General features: G+C 41.7%; 1 protein-coding gene and 1 pseudogene across 1 annotated transcript in view; one reads left to right on the top strand and one right to left on the bottom strand.

Moving 5' to 3' along the window:
- Window positions 1-17,090, top strand: part of GPC3 (glypican 3) — a 430,661-nt gene that overhangs the window by 67,443 nt on the left and 346,128 nt on the right. The gene's annotated exons all lie outside the window — the stretch shown is intronic.
- LOC115507659 lies at window positions 15,482-15,824 on the bottom strand (annotated as a pseudogene).

The raw sequence follows: 17,090 nt of genomic DNA, 5'->3' as shown, positions 1-17,090 counted from the left end.
AAAATAAGAGATTTCTGAAGCCCATTCATTCCTCTTCTGTTCAGGCAGAGTCATAAAGGAATAAAACCAATCATGTTATCTGATGGCTTGAGACTTCTAGCAGTTTTTGATTTATATGATTTTTTTAAAAAGACGTACCAAGTATACAATTTCTAATGCCGGATGCAGTTCTGAATGTTCGATAAAATTGTGGACGTTAAAAAGTGAGAACTTTGACTGAAGAGCTCACTTTTCCACCTACTTTTTTTTTAGTTTTGAGTGTGTAGGCTGAAAGAACCCTTGCCTTAAGTATGTCAGAGGGCGGGCTTTTTTGGTGTGTTATATTTGGAGTTTGGAGCTCCAGCTCTCTTCAGTTTATTTTTTGGAAATTGTGAGTTACAGAATGATAAACTGGCTGTATTTGAGAGAGGGTGGGGGAAAAGGAAGAGGAAGGGTTGGAGGCTTTATTAAAATTATTATTACTGATTATTATTATTGTTCAACTTGCCCTTGGAATTACCTCCCCTTTTCGTCTCCAGGACAAATATGACGCCACTTTTGGAAAAACCAATGGTGGTAATAAAATGCACATGACAGATCCTTAGTTTTAGGTGCTCATTAGCACAGTCGAGGACAGATCTGTTCTCATAAGATCATGTAGCAAACAAGAACATAACTAACATTGGCCGTATAGCCCTTTTCTTCTGTTATGAACTCAACAAGGATTTCCTTTAACCCTCCCTTAAGACTCTTTATCACACTTGGAAATACATCTCCCCGCCCCCATCCCCAAGCTTCAATCAGATGTGTACCTCTGGCAACTATGGCTGCATTAACACTGGACCATATAAATTGGGAGATTTAAATTTGAGGTTCTCTTCTTTTACGGTTTAAGTCATGGTTACAGGGTAGGCAGGGGGGCATTCCACCGTGTTAATTTAGAGTCAGCTTGTGATAAAGCATCTCTAGTTTGTACCTGATACAAAGACTGTGCCACTTAGGTACTTGCCTGCCCCCATTGTCCCAGGAATTTCCACGCTCACTGGCCTCTCGTATTTGTGTATTCTTTCTCAGACTCCGGTCTGAACACGGGAGGACACTTGGAAAGAAAAGAGAGATACGGAGGAGCAATTGAATAATTCAAATGAGAGTCGCTTCGCACTTTCTATCTTGCTGAGAATGGTGTCAGAACTAGGTGTAACTGACTTTCTGTGCACTGGGCATAGACTAGGCACTTGCACGCGCACTATCTCATTAAAACTCACAGCAACCTTGTGAGGTAGGTAATATTATTCCCTATTTTCGAGACGAGGACTGTGGCTCAGAGAGATTAAGTAATTTGCCGAGGGCATGACACTAGGAAGTGGTAGAGTTTAAGTTCCAGTTCAGAACTTTGACTCTAGTCCCAGTATTCTATGGCTTCATCAGAGGTATTTATTATTGTTGATGCAGTGAAGTCTTGATAAGCCACATTACATAGGGAGTGGTACCATACCATAAGAGGGGTTTAGAAGGTAGGCGAATGAATTATTTTGGCTGTTTTTTGTTTTAAATTAAGAATAATTTATTGGCATAGTACCTATTAACTTTAGAAAGTTAAAAAAAATAAAGATAAGTTGAGAAGAAAATAATTCACTCATGATACTAAGACCCAGAGACAGCCCCTCTTAACAGCTTGGCTAGTAGGCTTTTTAATAGACTATATATAGATACACACACACACACACACACACTTTTTATTTTAGAGAGAGAGAGAGAGTGGGAGCGGGGGAGAGGGGTAGAGGGAGAGAAGATCTTTTTTGAAAAATGTTTATTTATTTTGAGAGAGAGAGAGGGAAAGAGAGTGGGGTGGGGAGGGGCAGAGAGAGAGAGAGACAGAGAGAGAGAATCTTAAGCAGGCTCCACCCCGGGGGGGCGTAGAGCCAGACACAGAGCTCAATCCCGTGACGGCAAGGTCATGACCTGAGCCGAGATCAAGAGTTGGAGGCCCAACCGACTGAGCCATCCGGGTGCCCCAGTCTTTAAACAAGGCTTATCATATGCGTACCATTTATGCCCTGCTTTTTAAACAACCTAACAATATTTTGTGAACACTTTCCCATGTTATTACATACATGTCAACATTATTTTAGTGGCTATGCAATGTTCTATTGTCTGGGTGTAGCATAATATATTTAACCAGTCCATCTTGGATATCTTAATGAGAACCAGTCCTCTGGTTCAAGAATGCTCCTCTGCTGTCATAAAATGCATGGTAATGTGGCTTGTTAAAATGTTCCTATGTGCATTTCGTTATTAGGTAGCTATGGTTAAATGTATATAGTGTTACATACTTCTTTTCAAGTTGATGGTTTCTTAGGACATGGCCCAAAAGTCTTAATTTCCAGTTTCTGCTAAGACATCAACAGGCAACGCTAAAGCCAATAACCCCCAACAGAGGCAGCTAGAAGGATGATGGCCAAACACAAGGTGTAATTTAGGGGAAACAGAAAGTCTCTTTTCCCTTGAATTTTCATTATAAGAGTCCTCTGGGTTGAGCTACTGAAGACCTTGGTTAAAAGGCAATTATTCCTGTTTAATCAGTGTTGTGTCTGTTAAATCAATGTGTTACATCCATAGACTAGAATATTATGAAGCCAATTAACAATGATGTTTTCAAAGATTATTTCATGATATGAAAAAACGATCATCATATAATGTTAAAATTTTATAAATAACAGGGTATGAATCTATATATTTTCTCAGTTTGATAAAAAAATATACATCTATGCTTCAATATCTGGGGATTTTTTTGGATGGTAGGTTAACAGCTCATTTTTATTTCCCTTATATATTTTTTTCTGAAATTTTCAAAGATTTTACAGCTATATATATGTATATATATATATCTACTATAAAACAAATAATCTTACTTTAGTGAGGGAAACCTCAAACAATTACTCAATGCTCAAATTTTTCAAAAGTCACGTTTTTGATTATTTACTGTGTGTTAGGCCCTGTACTAGTATCTCAGTCTTTACAACAATACTGGAAGGTACCATTATTACCCTTCGGAGGAAGTCATTTGCCTACGACCATGTAGCTTGGATAGGACAGAGCCAGGATTTGAACTTGCGTCTATTTCCAAGGCGTGTGTGACATAATATAGAGTGGGGACAAAATATAGGGAAGTTTACTTATTTTTAACTGGTTGAAAACCAAGCAGTCAAAGAGCAGTGCTGGGACAAGAAAATACAAGTTGATGGCCGGGGTATAGGTATAGGGCATTTATGCTAACAAAACCTGGGAGGTCCTTTGGCGCCAGGGTTAGCCCAGCAGCTCTGTATCCCCGGGGTTAATAATATCTAACCTCCCAGTGCTCTTGTGAGGATTAAATGAGACAATGCATGTAAAGGGCACATGGTACACGCTTGCTCAATAATGGTAGCTAGTATTATTACTTCTCTTATTTAGGACCTTGCTTGTTATAGGGATTAGAGGCTCCAAGAAGCCTGAGGCAGGACATGTTTACCCTAGTGAATCCTGTCACATTTTAATAGTCCTCAAACATTCCTGACCAGTTGAAATGCCTTTTATTTGAAACTTTCAAATAAACAAGCCCTAATCAGCTTTGTGGACCCTCCCAGCTTTTTCAGAAAACTATTCTGCTTCTGGGGGGTTATTTATTTACTCACTGAAAATAGGGACTTTGTGTAATACAAGGGAAGCGGGGAGGCGATTGGTTTGGAGTTAATAGGCAAGCTTTTTTTTTCCCCCCCCTTTTAACCTGAGGAGGCTTGATTGGGTTACGCTCCTTTAAGACTCTTGGAGAGTCTGGGAATTTTGAGAACAAAAGCTCCGTAGGGAGGCCACCAAATAGAGAAGGCTCTTCACCGATCTTTGTACATTCTTAAATTTTTCATTCTGTTTTTTCCCTCTCTGCAGCCCTAGAATTGAGTGGCATTATCTTGAAGCCATGGAGATTTAAGAAACAACCTAGGTTGGCCTCTCTTTGTTGAGTTTATGAAAGCCATATTTAGTTTTAGGAGGAATGTGTTTTTCCCTTGGGAGGCCCCTCTATACCTGCAGCCATCACAAATTCCATATTAAAATCCCACATTTAAGTCTTTACGGCTGAAGTCTGTTCTTGCACGTCTGGCCCACGTCCAGCTGTCAGACTGAGATATTATTGACTTTCTCTTCTCAAGTGAGTGGTTTACATCTGCTGGCTCCATTTCTTTACCACTCATTCCGAAACACCTTGTAATCTGGCTTCTGCCACTGCCTCTTTACTAAAATTGCTCCCCTGCAGATTACCAGCAACTGACTTTTTTTTCTTTTCTTTTTTTTTTTTTTTTTTTTTTTGCTGAATTCGTTGGCGCTTATTTTTCCTCCTTGCCCTTGAATATTTTTCTTCCCTTGGCTTGTGACACTACACATATCTACTTCCCTCCTACCGGCCTGAGAATTCCTTCTCTCCTTTTTTTGATGGCACATCTTTCTCTTTCATCCAAATGTGACTGTTCCCCGAAGGGATGTCTTTACCACTCTCCTCTCTTCATTCATTTGCATGGCTTCAACTGCAACCTCAGTGTAATGAACTCTCCGGTTCCGATTTCTTGCCCATGCCTTAGTCCTGTGTTTCTAATGGACTAATGATAATTAAAATGGTCTTTTAGAGTCAGGCATGGTGCCATGTACTTCATATACGTCATCTCCAATTCTCACGACACTCTTCGAGGCAGAATCTTAAGCCCATTTTACATGGGGAAACCAGCTCAGATAAGTTACATACGGTTGTATTTTTTCCATTCAGATCTCCTACCATCAACCAAAACTCAGTAGGTCTAAAAGAGAATACCTTCCTTCTCTGGTTGCAAACACCGAACTCCTTCTCACTTCAACGTAGTGTCACTTTCCCATTCTCTGTTATATCGCTTGCAGCCTGAGAGAGTTGAAAATCAGACAGGTAATTGCTTTGGAATAATGCCCTCCCTCCCCCATAAAACCAACCCCCTCAAAATCCCCCAAGCCCAACTCATTACAAACTCGTGTCTTGAAAATTGAAGTTCAAGCTATCGTACGGACGAGCAACTCCCAGCCATTATGAGAGCTAAGCCTGATAACTTTCACACACTGCGTGCTGTGGGTTGCCCAGGGTTGAGCTTAATTCGCATCCCTGGCTGTGCGCTTGTCACTCCCCCGGGTGCACTCTTCCCAGGCGAGTCCCTCCCGCAGGCGGGGCTCGCCAAGCTTCTGCGCAGTTCCCAGTGCACCAAGGGCAATCCCGCCCCTTTCTTGACTCCCGGACTGGAAAGCCTATTGGAATGTGAGTGATTTAGCAATGGTATTTCTATAGTATAGGAGCAACTTTCAACTCACTGTTGTGTGTGTGTGTTTTTTTTTTTGAGAGAAAATTACTTACAAATGTTGGTAGTTCAGTATTAGTAACAGCTGACGCAAAACATATTCACAGCTGATCTGGACATACCAATGTGTTGAGACAACGAGTTTGAAAACCACTTCCACAGATTTTTAGGGAAGGCCCGAATGCCCATTCGTGAGGGCCCGCTTTCTTTTCTGTGTGGCGGATTTGTCTGATGTGAAAACTTTTAAACCTGATACTACTTAAGAATCAGAATTGAGAAACTCTGCGTCTTTTTGAAGGCCGGTAACAGGACCACCAGGCACTAACATCTCATTGAGGATTCTCCACGTGCCAAACCAAATGCTTTACTTGGGCTGTTTTCACTCAGCTAGCATTTTTGGTGACCATTTCACTTTTGAAAGGCAGAAATCTGCCATGGCTCCCATCATTTTCAATGGGAGAAGTACAAAAGGACAAGAGTTCAGATGTATGCCATTCTTGTGAAGTGAGGCTAAAAGAAAGGATAGACCCATTGAGAAATTTCAGTTATCTGTTCAGTTCTTCCGTTTCTTCTAATTATTAGTAAGGCATGGGAGCCCAGAATTGCAGTGACACCACTCTTCAATCGGACTCCACTAGGGTGGCAGCATAAACATATTCAGATTAGCCTTCAGTGAATTATCTTCTTAATGAGGAAATGAGAACGTACCTTTTTTTTTTTTTAACAGGAAGAACTGGGTTTTTAATCACAGTCATGAAAAGAAGATAAAAGGCTGATGTGTCTTCCAGGATTTTAACCTATATCTGGTTGAACAGATGTGTAAAATGTGTACCTTGTCCGCAGCTCCCGCAGTGCCTACCATGTACTTGGGATTGAATTAAAATTTGTAGAATGAATTTCTTACATTGGCAAAATGAGGATTAAAAAGTTCCAAGGTTTGGGGTGTCTGGGTGGCTCAGTATGTCCGGCTTTGGCTCAGGTCACGATCTCACGGTTGGAGCCCCGCGTCGGGCTCTGTGCTGACAGCTCAGAGCCTGGAGCCTGCTTCGGATTCTGTGTCTCCCTCTTCCTCTCTCTGCCCCTACGCTGTTCGCAATCTGTTTCTCTCTCTCTCTCTCTCTCTCTCATAAATAAATATGAAAAAATGTTTTAAAGGTTTCGAGTTTTTTTTTTTAACTCTATTTATTTTGGGAGAGAGAGAGAGAAAGTGATAGAGCAGGGGAGGGGCAGAGAGAGAGGGAGAAGAGAATCTCAAGCAGGCTCCACACTGACAGTGCAGAGCCTGATGCAGGGGCTCGATCTCATGAACCGTGAGATCATGACCTGAGCTGAAATCAAGAATCAGACATTTAACTGGCTGAGCCACCCAAGCACCCCCAAAAAAGTTCTGAGTTTTTAAGACATGTTCCCTACAGTGGTTAGCATAAAGAAAAGCTCGATGGGGTAGAATCTAATTTGAAAAAAAAAAAAACATTACTGAAGTGCTTTTGTTTTAGGAAAAACTTTATTCTAAAATATAAAATATTAAAAAAGTGTAAATTATTAGCAGTATCTCACCAGGCCACTGTTTTCTTTCTTGGACTGTAACTATAGAGAGCGTTTTTCGCCTTTAACTTATTAGCACATGTCAGTTAGGTCAAGGGCAGTGAGGAGGAGGTGAGGTTGAAAAGGTCACTTGGAAGCATCACTCCATCTGGTCATAGTGGGTCATGGACAATCTGCATCAGATTCCCTGGAAGGCTCAGTATTTTCTTGGGCCATCCCTGCAATTCTCATGCCCTACAAGCAAAGAGTTTGGCCCTGATGCTGGTTAGAGTCTGACCAGTAGTCAAGGTAACCTGTGATGTCCTATGCTCCTCTGAGTAAAGTCAATGAATAGAAGCCTAATTACAACCAGTTTAGCACATGGGAAGTCAATTCAACTGAAAAATGGTCATAAGTACCTACTATGTGCTCAGATTGTGTGGAAGTGTGAGACATGGTCCTTGACCCAGAGGTGCTTAAAGGCAAGATAACTACAAATGTATAGTTCAACAACAGTACCAGGTAGTCTGAGAGTCAGACTTGGAGAAGCAGCTATGAAGATCATTTAATTTAAACTTTCCAGTTGCAAGGAAGACGGGCTCAGATTAGAAATAGAATTTCTTAAGGTCAGCCATTTAGTAGAAGTTGGAACTCCTGCTCAAGTCTTCTAATTCCTAGATACTTTTTTCATGCTATCACGTAAGTGGTTAGATGGCATTTGGACATGCTTTGCTTTGTTCACCTCTTTTGATGCTGGGAACTTTATGGTGAGACCATTTTAACACGGTGGTGGGGGAGGCGGGGCTTTTGCAACAGCCTCCAAAGCAGACTAATAAAACGTTCAGTGACTTTTCTTTAAGTTACCAAGTAATGTGCAAAACAGACAGCCTCACCCCATCCCTCAGCTTCACTTCATCCCTCCGCCTTGAGGGTAGAGATTGGGGCTGAGGTGGGAATGGGGGTCAAGGATGGAATGGGTGTCATGCATGGGGTGATGCTCAGCAAAGGGCTGAGGGATGGGCTGGGGGGTCAGGCACCATCTGGCAGGCAACGCCCACATCACCAGCAATCATGTGTTCTCCACACTTGCTCATCTTTGAAAGGCCATTAATCATTCTGGGCACACTATCTGCTCTTTCTCTGAGAACTCTTTCATTTCTTGAATAGTGTATTGCTTAAAATCTCTGATTGCAAACTTTCAAGGGACAGGAATGGAGTAGGGAAGGATATTTGGATCGCAGTATGGTCCCAGCGTCCCAGATACAGGCTCCACTGGGAATCTTTGACTCAGTGACCATCCACTGTCTCATTAATGTTCCATGTAATGTACTATGGAAAAGTAATATGTGTCTGCTATTTTCAAAAGGGTGAAACGCCAGTATCACGTTTTGAGGGAATAGGACTGGTTGGCTCTTTCAGGGTTTATTCTCTTTCAAAATCTAACAAACTTAAAAATGCATCTGTTTTCTATGATTATAAATGTATAGAATTTTCACATTCTCAATGCAGTTTTTTTTTTAATTTTTTTTCAACGTTTATTTATTTTTGGGACAGAGAGAGACAGAGCATGAACAGGGGAGGGGCAGAGAGAGAGGGAGACACAGAATCGGAAACAGGCTCCAGGCTCTGAGCCATCAGCCCAGAGCCTGACGCGGGGCTCGAACTCACGGACCGCGAGATCGTGACCTGGCTGAAGTCGGACGCTCAACCAACTGCGCCACCCAGGCGCCCCTCTCAATGCAGTTTTTAATGTAAAATTATTTTTAAACATTTACTTCTGAAAGGTGAGGAATATAATGCAATAAAGGAACACATCTTCATATGTTCATAGTGAAGAAACTAGAAAGCAAAAGTCCCCTGTACTCTGGGTAAGGATTGAGGAAAGAGTGTCTGGGAGGTGAATGATAAACAGCCTCTGTTTCTGTCATGGCTGCATCAGAACAACTGTGCCAGAATGTCAAATATAAGTACAGGATGTCTGGTTTTTAGCAAAACATTTGAGAGTCTTCTGTAATATCCTTGTGCATAAGATTGTGAAATTTGACTGCATAACTAGTAATTAGGCAAATTCACAGCTGCTTGAGCAACCGATTGAGTGTCAACCTGGAGGAAGATGTTTTTAGTTAAGGGCCACGGAACTGTCTTTGGCTCTGCCTGGGCATTCGTTCACTTAACAGCTACTGAGCATCTACTATGTAAAAGGCACCGTACTTAGCACTGTAAGGAAAACAAAGGTGTCCAGGTCCTGGCCCCTGACCTAAGGAGCAGATTCTTGATCATAATTGATCACAAAGACAGGCTTTCCACTTTGCAGGTAATATAGAGCTGGGTGGCGTCGTTCAATATATAGGATGACAGAATCCAGATTTAAAATGACCTCAACTTGTAGGAACTCTAGGTCAAAACCTACAAGATGAAATTTAACAGTGATAGATGTAAAGTCTTGAATTTAGGTTTAAAAAATGGCATATGCACAGGATATGAGAGATGTGACTTGGCAGCAGTTTATGTAAAAAGTTCTTGGGGATTTAGTTGATCACAAGTTTAATATGAGCCAACAATGTGGTGCAGCTTATTTTTTTTAAAAAAGCAAAACAATTTTAGGCTGTATTAGAAGCATGTGTGCTGATCAGACCACATCTGGAGTATTATGTTCAAGTGTAGTCGCCACATTTTATGAACGTTGACAAAGTTGAGTGTATCCAGAAGATAGTGACCAGGATGGATGGGAAAATGATGTCACATGAGAAATGGTTGAAGGAAAGAACCGAGGAGATTAACTTTTGCTTTAGGCCTCAGGTTGTTTGATTTATTTATTTTTTCAGTAGGCTCCTTGTCCCATGTGGAGCTTGAACTCGTGACCCTGAGATTAAGAGTAGCATGCTCTAGGGGCGCCTGGGTGGCTCAGTTGAAGCATCCGACTTCGGCTCAGGTCATGATCTCGTGGTTTGTGAGTTCGAGCCCTGCGTTGGGCTCTGTGCTGACAGCTCGGAGCCTGGAACCTGCTTCGGATTCTGGGTCTCCTCCTCTCTCTGCCTCTCCCATGCTCATGCTCTGTCTCTCTCTCTCTCTCTGTCTCTCAATAATAAATAAACATTAAAAAAATTTTTTTTAAAAAAAGAGTAGCATGCTCTACTGACTGAGCCAGCCAGGCACTCCTAGGCCTTGGTGTAGACCCTTCAAGTCTTTGCTAAGGTTCCCTTGTTATCTGCTCTCGTACTCTGTACAGCCCTTGTGTCTTCCTCCCTAGGCTCAGGCCTTGTTAGATCAGGCCAGGGGCTCTGTGTTCACAGTGACATCTGCGGGGCCTAGTACCATGTGAGTGATACAGGTGGGTCCTTAGCAATGTTTAGACAACTAGTGAGTACAATTTCTACATGCGAGGGCCTTGGGGAAAACTGATGAAAAGCTGTAGTGCCTGGCATCTATAGTCATGAAATAAAAGAACAGAAAAGGAACTTAAAAAGTTCCTAAAAGCTTCAGAATGGGTCTTTTTTCTCTTCTCATTTTCTTTTGGCCTCTGCTAGGACCTGATACTAGATGTACGTGTCTGCTTTAACAGGAATCTGAAAAAAGCATTCTCTCCAAAAGGAGCATTTAAAAAAATGGGTTAAAGTTCAGGCACCAGTACCTAATGAAAACGACGAGATAACATTTTTTAATGTGCAGGTTAGGACAAGAGTACATGACAAAATGATACCCATCACCAGTGAGGATTTAGTCAAGTGGACACCCTCTCCTACATCTCTGGTACAACCTTTTGTAGCTGCATTTTGGCAATATGTATTCTCCAAGGCCTTAAAATATTCACGGTTAGGGCCAATAATTCCACTTCTGGGACTTTCATCTATGAAAGCCATCCCAAACACAGAAAGAGAAAGCCTTATGCACAGAGGTGTTTTCTGACAACAAAAAACTGGGAACAACAAAATATTTAATAATAGAGGAGTGAATGGTTACATAAACTGTGATATGTCCATTCAAGAGAATGTTATAAAGCCATTATAGTTGGTAGTTTCTACAGGATACACAGCTGTGTCTATATGGTATGCTGTAACTGAGCGGAAATAAATACATCTAAACCTGTATGTAAAAAAATCCTGGAAAGTCTCATACCAAGACGTCAACATTGGCTATTTTTCAGTGCAAGAAGATCAGTTAGTTTTGCATCTGGTCTCCTTTTTTGCATTTTCTAAATTTTTCTTTACAACTCATTCTAACATTGAAGACAGTCTTCAGAGCCCCTGTGTATCGCCAGTTTTATCAAGGGCATTCTGAAATTGTGAGGAAAAGACAAACCCAAACATCTTGAGAGCAAAATTGATTTTCATTCTAAATTTAATTAAATTAATTTTAAGTCACTTTAATTCAAAACACGGGGCGCCTGGGTGGCGCAGTCGGTTAAGCGTCCGACTTCAGCCAGGTCACGATCTCGCGGTCCGTGAGTTCGAGCCCCGCGTCAGGCTCTGGGCTGATGGCTCGGAGCCTGGAGCCTGTTTCCGATTCTGTGTCTCCCTCTCTCTCTGCCCCTCCCCCGTTCATGCTCTGTCTCTCTCTGTCCCAAAAATAAATAAACGTTAAAAAAAAAAACAACACATAGATGTAACTGTACCACGCGAACAACTTTAGATCAAGGCTATGTTAATGAACTTCACAAATCAAAGGTGATGCAACTCTTCAAAAGACAAAAAAAAGGTCAGCATCCCGGATTCTGGAGCGCCAGGTACCCTTTGCAAAGGGAGATGAAAAAGTGCCTTGTAGGTAGCAGGCACTTAATAAAGTCTTGAATGGCTGGCTCCTGGAGGTGACGAGGGACAGAAGAGAGATGGGTTGCTAATGGGTAAGATCGGGTGGCTTGATGGATACTGGAGGAACCTGGATATCAGGTATTATCTTGTTAAATCAAAATCTGCTCTAAGAGATATTTAGATATTGCTCAGATGTATCAAAGTTGAAGCTGTCAGACCTCTGTATATTGTAAAAATGCATCCATTACAAGTAATTTGCACTAACCCATGACTCTCTCTAGATATTCAATCTAGTTCGATTTTCTTCTTCTATCAAAATTACTAGTCACTTTCCCAATATCCATTGTTTAATTTTACATGCCGTGTACCAGTTCACAAGGCACGTTGGATGCAAACTTCGTTCTTGGTCGTGGAGTCACTATTGTTTTCTTAATTCCACTTAATAAAAGGGCACTGCTGACCTCAGAAAACTAGATGGGTCTGTTTTGTTTGTGATATTGAGGGAAATCAGCACTCTTCAGGGGTAAATAACCTATCTGGTTTCACTGAGAATGTTCAGAATATTTGAAGACAATCTCAGTTTGAAGAAAGTGGAATTGTTATATATGTTAACATACGATCTTGCTTTTTGCAACGTCAGTTCTGCTTAACATGTGTATCTGTTTCTGTGGAATTAACTTTCTCCTGTTTTCATGTATATTGCATGTTAAGGATAATGGGGGACAATACTATCAAGAAGGTGAATTTGGGGCACCTGGGTGGCTCAGTGGGTTGAACATCTGGCTCTTGATGTGGGCTCAGGCCATGATCACAGGGTCGTGGGATCAAGCCCCACGTCGGGTTCCACGCTGAGTGGAGAGCCTGCTTAAGATTCTCTCTCTACCTCTGCCCCACTCCCCTGTTTGTGTGCATGCAGTCTGTCTCTCTAAAATAAATTTTTAAAAAGAAGGAAAAAAAAAGGTGAGTTTAGTACCAGCAATTTCTGTTCTTTACCTATTTTTTGTCCTTTTTGTCTCCCCTCTCCCGTGTTTTCCTCCCTCTTATTTTAAATAGTTTCCTTCATCTTTTCTTGTATCACCTTATTTCTATCTCGATGGGAAGCACACTGATCTTCAGAACTGGTCAAGTCCCTTTTTGTTGTTGTTGGTTTGTTTTTTTTTTTACCCCACATCTCCTCTAAATGAAAACATTCATACAGCATTGGATTGGCATTTCTACAAAGCCAAAGAGCAGAGAGTCTTCGAGAATGGGTTTGATATGCATTTTCTTTTGAGATGTCTTAGGCTGGTTGGTGCTGACAAGAGGTTTTTCGTCTGATAACCTGAAGGTGTGATCTCCCTGGGATGAGTATTCTTACATGGGGATCTGAATAACTTGAAAGAAAACCGTGGACTTCAAAGCTCCATTCACCTCATCCACAGTTAACTTTACAGTCTCACTGGTCTGGCAAGTGTTAATAGCTTGATCATTTGCCTGCAGATAACTCCATTGGAACCTGTAGGTTATTTCAATGGGAGATAGCCAGTGGGTCTCCGATCTCCATTTAGATGGAGATAGAATAATACAGAAAGAATTCTGTTGGAGTGATTTATGGAAGAGAACACACAATTCTTACGAATGTTTTCCCCCAGAATGTGCAAAACATGTTGGCAAATCTCAGTAGAAGATGTACTCTTTCCAGTTTTCCCAGTTTTCTATGAAATGAGGTTCTTGATTACATGATTTTTCGACCCATGTTTTTTTTTAAAAAACAACACCAACAACACCAACAACAAAATGGTGTGAAGAATAAGTGTCTGGTGATAAACATGTAAAATATTGGTGCTTGATGGTGGGGGGGAATGTCTTCTGAAAGGGGCAGATGGTACCCCATGGGGTGAAGATGGGGTGGTAAATTTACTTTCTTTACCATGTGCATAAGGTCAGGTACAAATGGCAAAAGCAAATGAAAGGTAACCTTGAGGCCGTTTGCACTTAGATGTCAACTTTCTTTCAGGAAAGGCCGTTTTTCTTTATTTTTGTTCTTATACAAATCTGGGCCCCACTGTTGTTTGTTTCTCTTTTTTATTGCTGCTTATTTAGTGCTGCTTCATCAAGGGCTTAGGTTTCTCTTTGAAGTGTCCGAGTCTTACCTCTGTAATGCAGTCCTTAAAGCCTCTCGTGATTAGCTAGACTTGAGCCAGTGACCTAGCCAGCATATTTTGCCTTAACTGCCTCCTGCTTTCTCCCCAATATTTGAGTCTGTGGGGGTAGATATGCTAGAGTGATTATTGGTGCTGGCACATGTCCCCCTTAGTGACTTTCTTAGTCTTGGGAACATCTTCCCTGTCTCTCTCTGGGGGGGCCAAGGACTATGCATTTTCACAGCTGAGCCCTGCCTCGTCCTCTCCATCTCAAACTGGCCTCTTTGTCATTTCTGACCTCTCAGAGCACATACTGCCAGGCTGACAATGGTCTCGGCATTTAGTTTTATTATTCTCTAGCCTTTCAGGTATTTTCCTTTTTTATTTCCCAATTAGTTTGCAATGCTCTGGAAAGGAGACCACATTTTATTGAAAAACTCTTTTATTGACAAGATGCATGTGCTCCAGGGACACACTTTATTGTCACACAGTCTGTGACCAGAGGAAGAAATGATGTAAGAAACACAGGGCTCTGGGATGTCAAAGAAAAAAGAAAACTTAGGAGTGAGCAAGGACTGGTACTAAGCTCTCATTACATACCAATTAAAATCATGTCAGATATATCAGAAAACATAAGCTGGCTGTAGATGAGGATGTTAGTGGTTATTTTAAGGTTATAGCACCGGTTCAAAACACTTCAGCTGTACCTCAGTGTGGACACAGCTGCTGCTAACGTCCTCAGGGGCTATGTGGATGGAGATCCCGTGCTGTCTTTGCCATCCAAGCCGGGCTAGGGACGCCAGTCGCTGCTTGTCCGGTGCCCGGTGCCCACTCAGGTCTTCAGGCGGAGAGCAGGTAGCCCGAGGACCAGGTCCTTGGTGCCTTCCCTGCCCTTCCAGCCGTAGTCCTGTGTGTGTCTGCCTCTCTCCTTGGTCACATGTGCTCAGTGTGTCAGGGTCAAGGCTAATCAGAATCCAGAGCCAGATTGAGGACCGTGAAGGGGAGGAGGACTGAGCGCTGGAAAGGCAAGTAAGGAGGGAAGGGGTGGGAATGATGAGAGTCAGCCCCCGGTTGGCTGCCCGCAGCGTTGCCCTTTCCTTCTCAGCCAGCGACTTGCCGCAAAACGATGTACGTGAAAAGGAAGTTCGGTGCAACACTGTTGACAATAGTGAGCCGTTGGGAATGGTTGTATAGAGCACAGTATGATAAAACCACTAACAGTGGTGTTTTCAGGGGCACCTGGGTGGCTCAGTAGGTTAAGTGGCCGACTTGGTTTCAGCTCAGGTCATGATCTCACGGTTTGTTGAATTTAAGCTGGGCGTGGGGGGCTCTGCTGACAGCGTGGGCCTGTTTGGCATCCTCTCTCTCCCCACTCTGTCCCTCCCCTGCTCTCCCTCTCTTTCAAAATGAATAAACATTAAAAAAAAATCCTCTTAAAATGGTGTTTTCGAAGATTTTTAATGACAGTGAAACATGCTCACAAAGTCATACATATGTAAAATAGCAAAACATGAAGCAACCTATCTGACCCCAGTTGATGATCTACAATATACATATAGAAAATACTATAAGGAAATTGCTAGAATATTAATGGAGATTATATTTGGGTGGTGGAATCATGGGTATTTTCTTTATATCATATATTCTAAATTTTCTATACTGCAGATTGATAATCCTTTTTTTTTTAAGTATAATCTCCATTTTATTATTTTTTTTCCCCAGAGAACAGTTTTTCTTCATTCCTTAAGGACTTAGCTCCTTACACGGGCTTTGGTGGAGGTCGTGGGGCGGCACCCACGGGTCTCGATCGGGGTGGGGGTGTTCAGTGCTTCGGTGCCTCACGCGAGTGATCCTGGACTACTTTGCCGTGAATGGCACGGCTCACGCAGTAATGTAGCTGGACATATAGCTTGGGAAGCACGTAGGCCTCGAAGATACTTGCCTCAGAAACGTCCCTGTAGGCGGCAGCCTCTCCTGTGTTCCAGAAAGCGAACTTCCTAATGGCCTTGTCCTTGGGCACGCAGTGGGTACAGTTGGTGCATAGGCTGCGTGTGGCCGTGGCCCTTTGTGGCACGACTGTTACTCTTTCTTTTCTTGGTCATCTTGGAAGCGAGGACCCGAGAGCAGATTTATAATTCTTATGATGAAAAAAAAAAAAGGAAAGAAAATGCCCTTTACTACCATCTTAAATCTCTAAACCCACATGCCAAGATGGAGACAATTATTTTTTGTGAGAACAAAAGTAATATATTCGCATTATGGAAAGTGTTTGAAAAATAGAAAAAAAAAGAAAGAAAAGTAACAGCAATGGAGTATCTTAGAATGTCCTTTTTTTATTTTAAAGAGAGAGAGAGTGTGTGCATGTGAGCAGGGTAGAGGGACAGAGGGACAGAGGGAGAGAGAGGGAGAGATAATCGCAAGCAGGCCCCACGCCCAATGTGGAGCCAAACGTGGGGCTCGATCCCACGATCCTGGGACCGTGACCTGAGCTGAAATCAAGAGTCAGATGCTCAACTGACTGAGCCACCCAGGCATCCCTTAAAATGTCCTCGTAACTCTCTTCCTCATCAGAAAGGCTTATTTGAAATATCACTGTAGTTTCTGTTACTTAACGAAATAGGTAGTGCTCCAATACTGGGTTAATGCAAGATATTTAAAAATAGGTTCTTACATTTAGATGGCATCTTCATACATGATTTTTAGAAATGGGAAGGACTTCATATGTCTTCTGGCTCAACCCCAGGTAAAGTTCAATAGTATTCTTTGCTAGTTCTAACACACCTGAGACTCACAGTCTATGTCACTTGCTCAGGTCACACAGCCTGGAAATTTGTAACTGAGTAGAACAAAGGACTTTCCTAGTTTCCAGTTATATTTCCAGTGAGGAAAGACATTTTTTACATTCCAGGGGTAGTGGCTTAAAAACATACTCCTCAAATTTGTTTTCTGGGAAAAAAAAACAATTACTTTTTGTTTTCCTTTTCAGATACATAACCTTCACTCAAACATATCTAGAGACAAATTAAAAATTGTGTGTGTGTGTGTGTGTGTGTGAAATGAGCAAATTATTTGGATTGTTTTGGTGAAATAAAAAAAAATTGGTGCTTGTGATTGAGAATATTTCCAAATTAAACACGAAACCCTTTAATATTAAATAAATAATTGGTGTAATAATTCACTTACGTTAATGCGTTCTGAGCATTTTTTATAACTTCTTTCAAAAACTTAGAATTATTTGACTTATAATTTCTGAATTAAAAGGTAGCATTTCAGCAGATGCCTTTAAATACGTCTATCATAGAAATGTGTTTTTTTTTGGGTGGATTTTTATAGTGGTATGTTATTGGATTAACTAGAAATATAGTCAT

The sequence above is a fragment of the Lynx canadensis genome, chromosome X (genome assembly GCF_007474595.2).
Source record: "Lynx canadensis isolate LIC74 chromosome X, mLynCan4.pri.v2, whole genome shotgun sequence".
Lineage (NCBI taxonomy): Eukaryota > Metazoa > Chordata > Mammalia > Carnivora > Felidae > Lynx > Lynx canadensis.
This window is presented reverse-complemented; position numbering and strand designations above follow the sequence as displayed.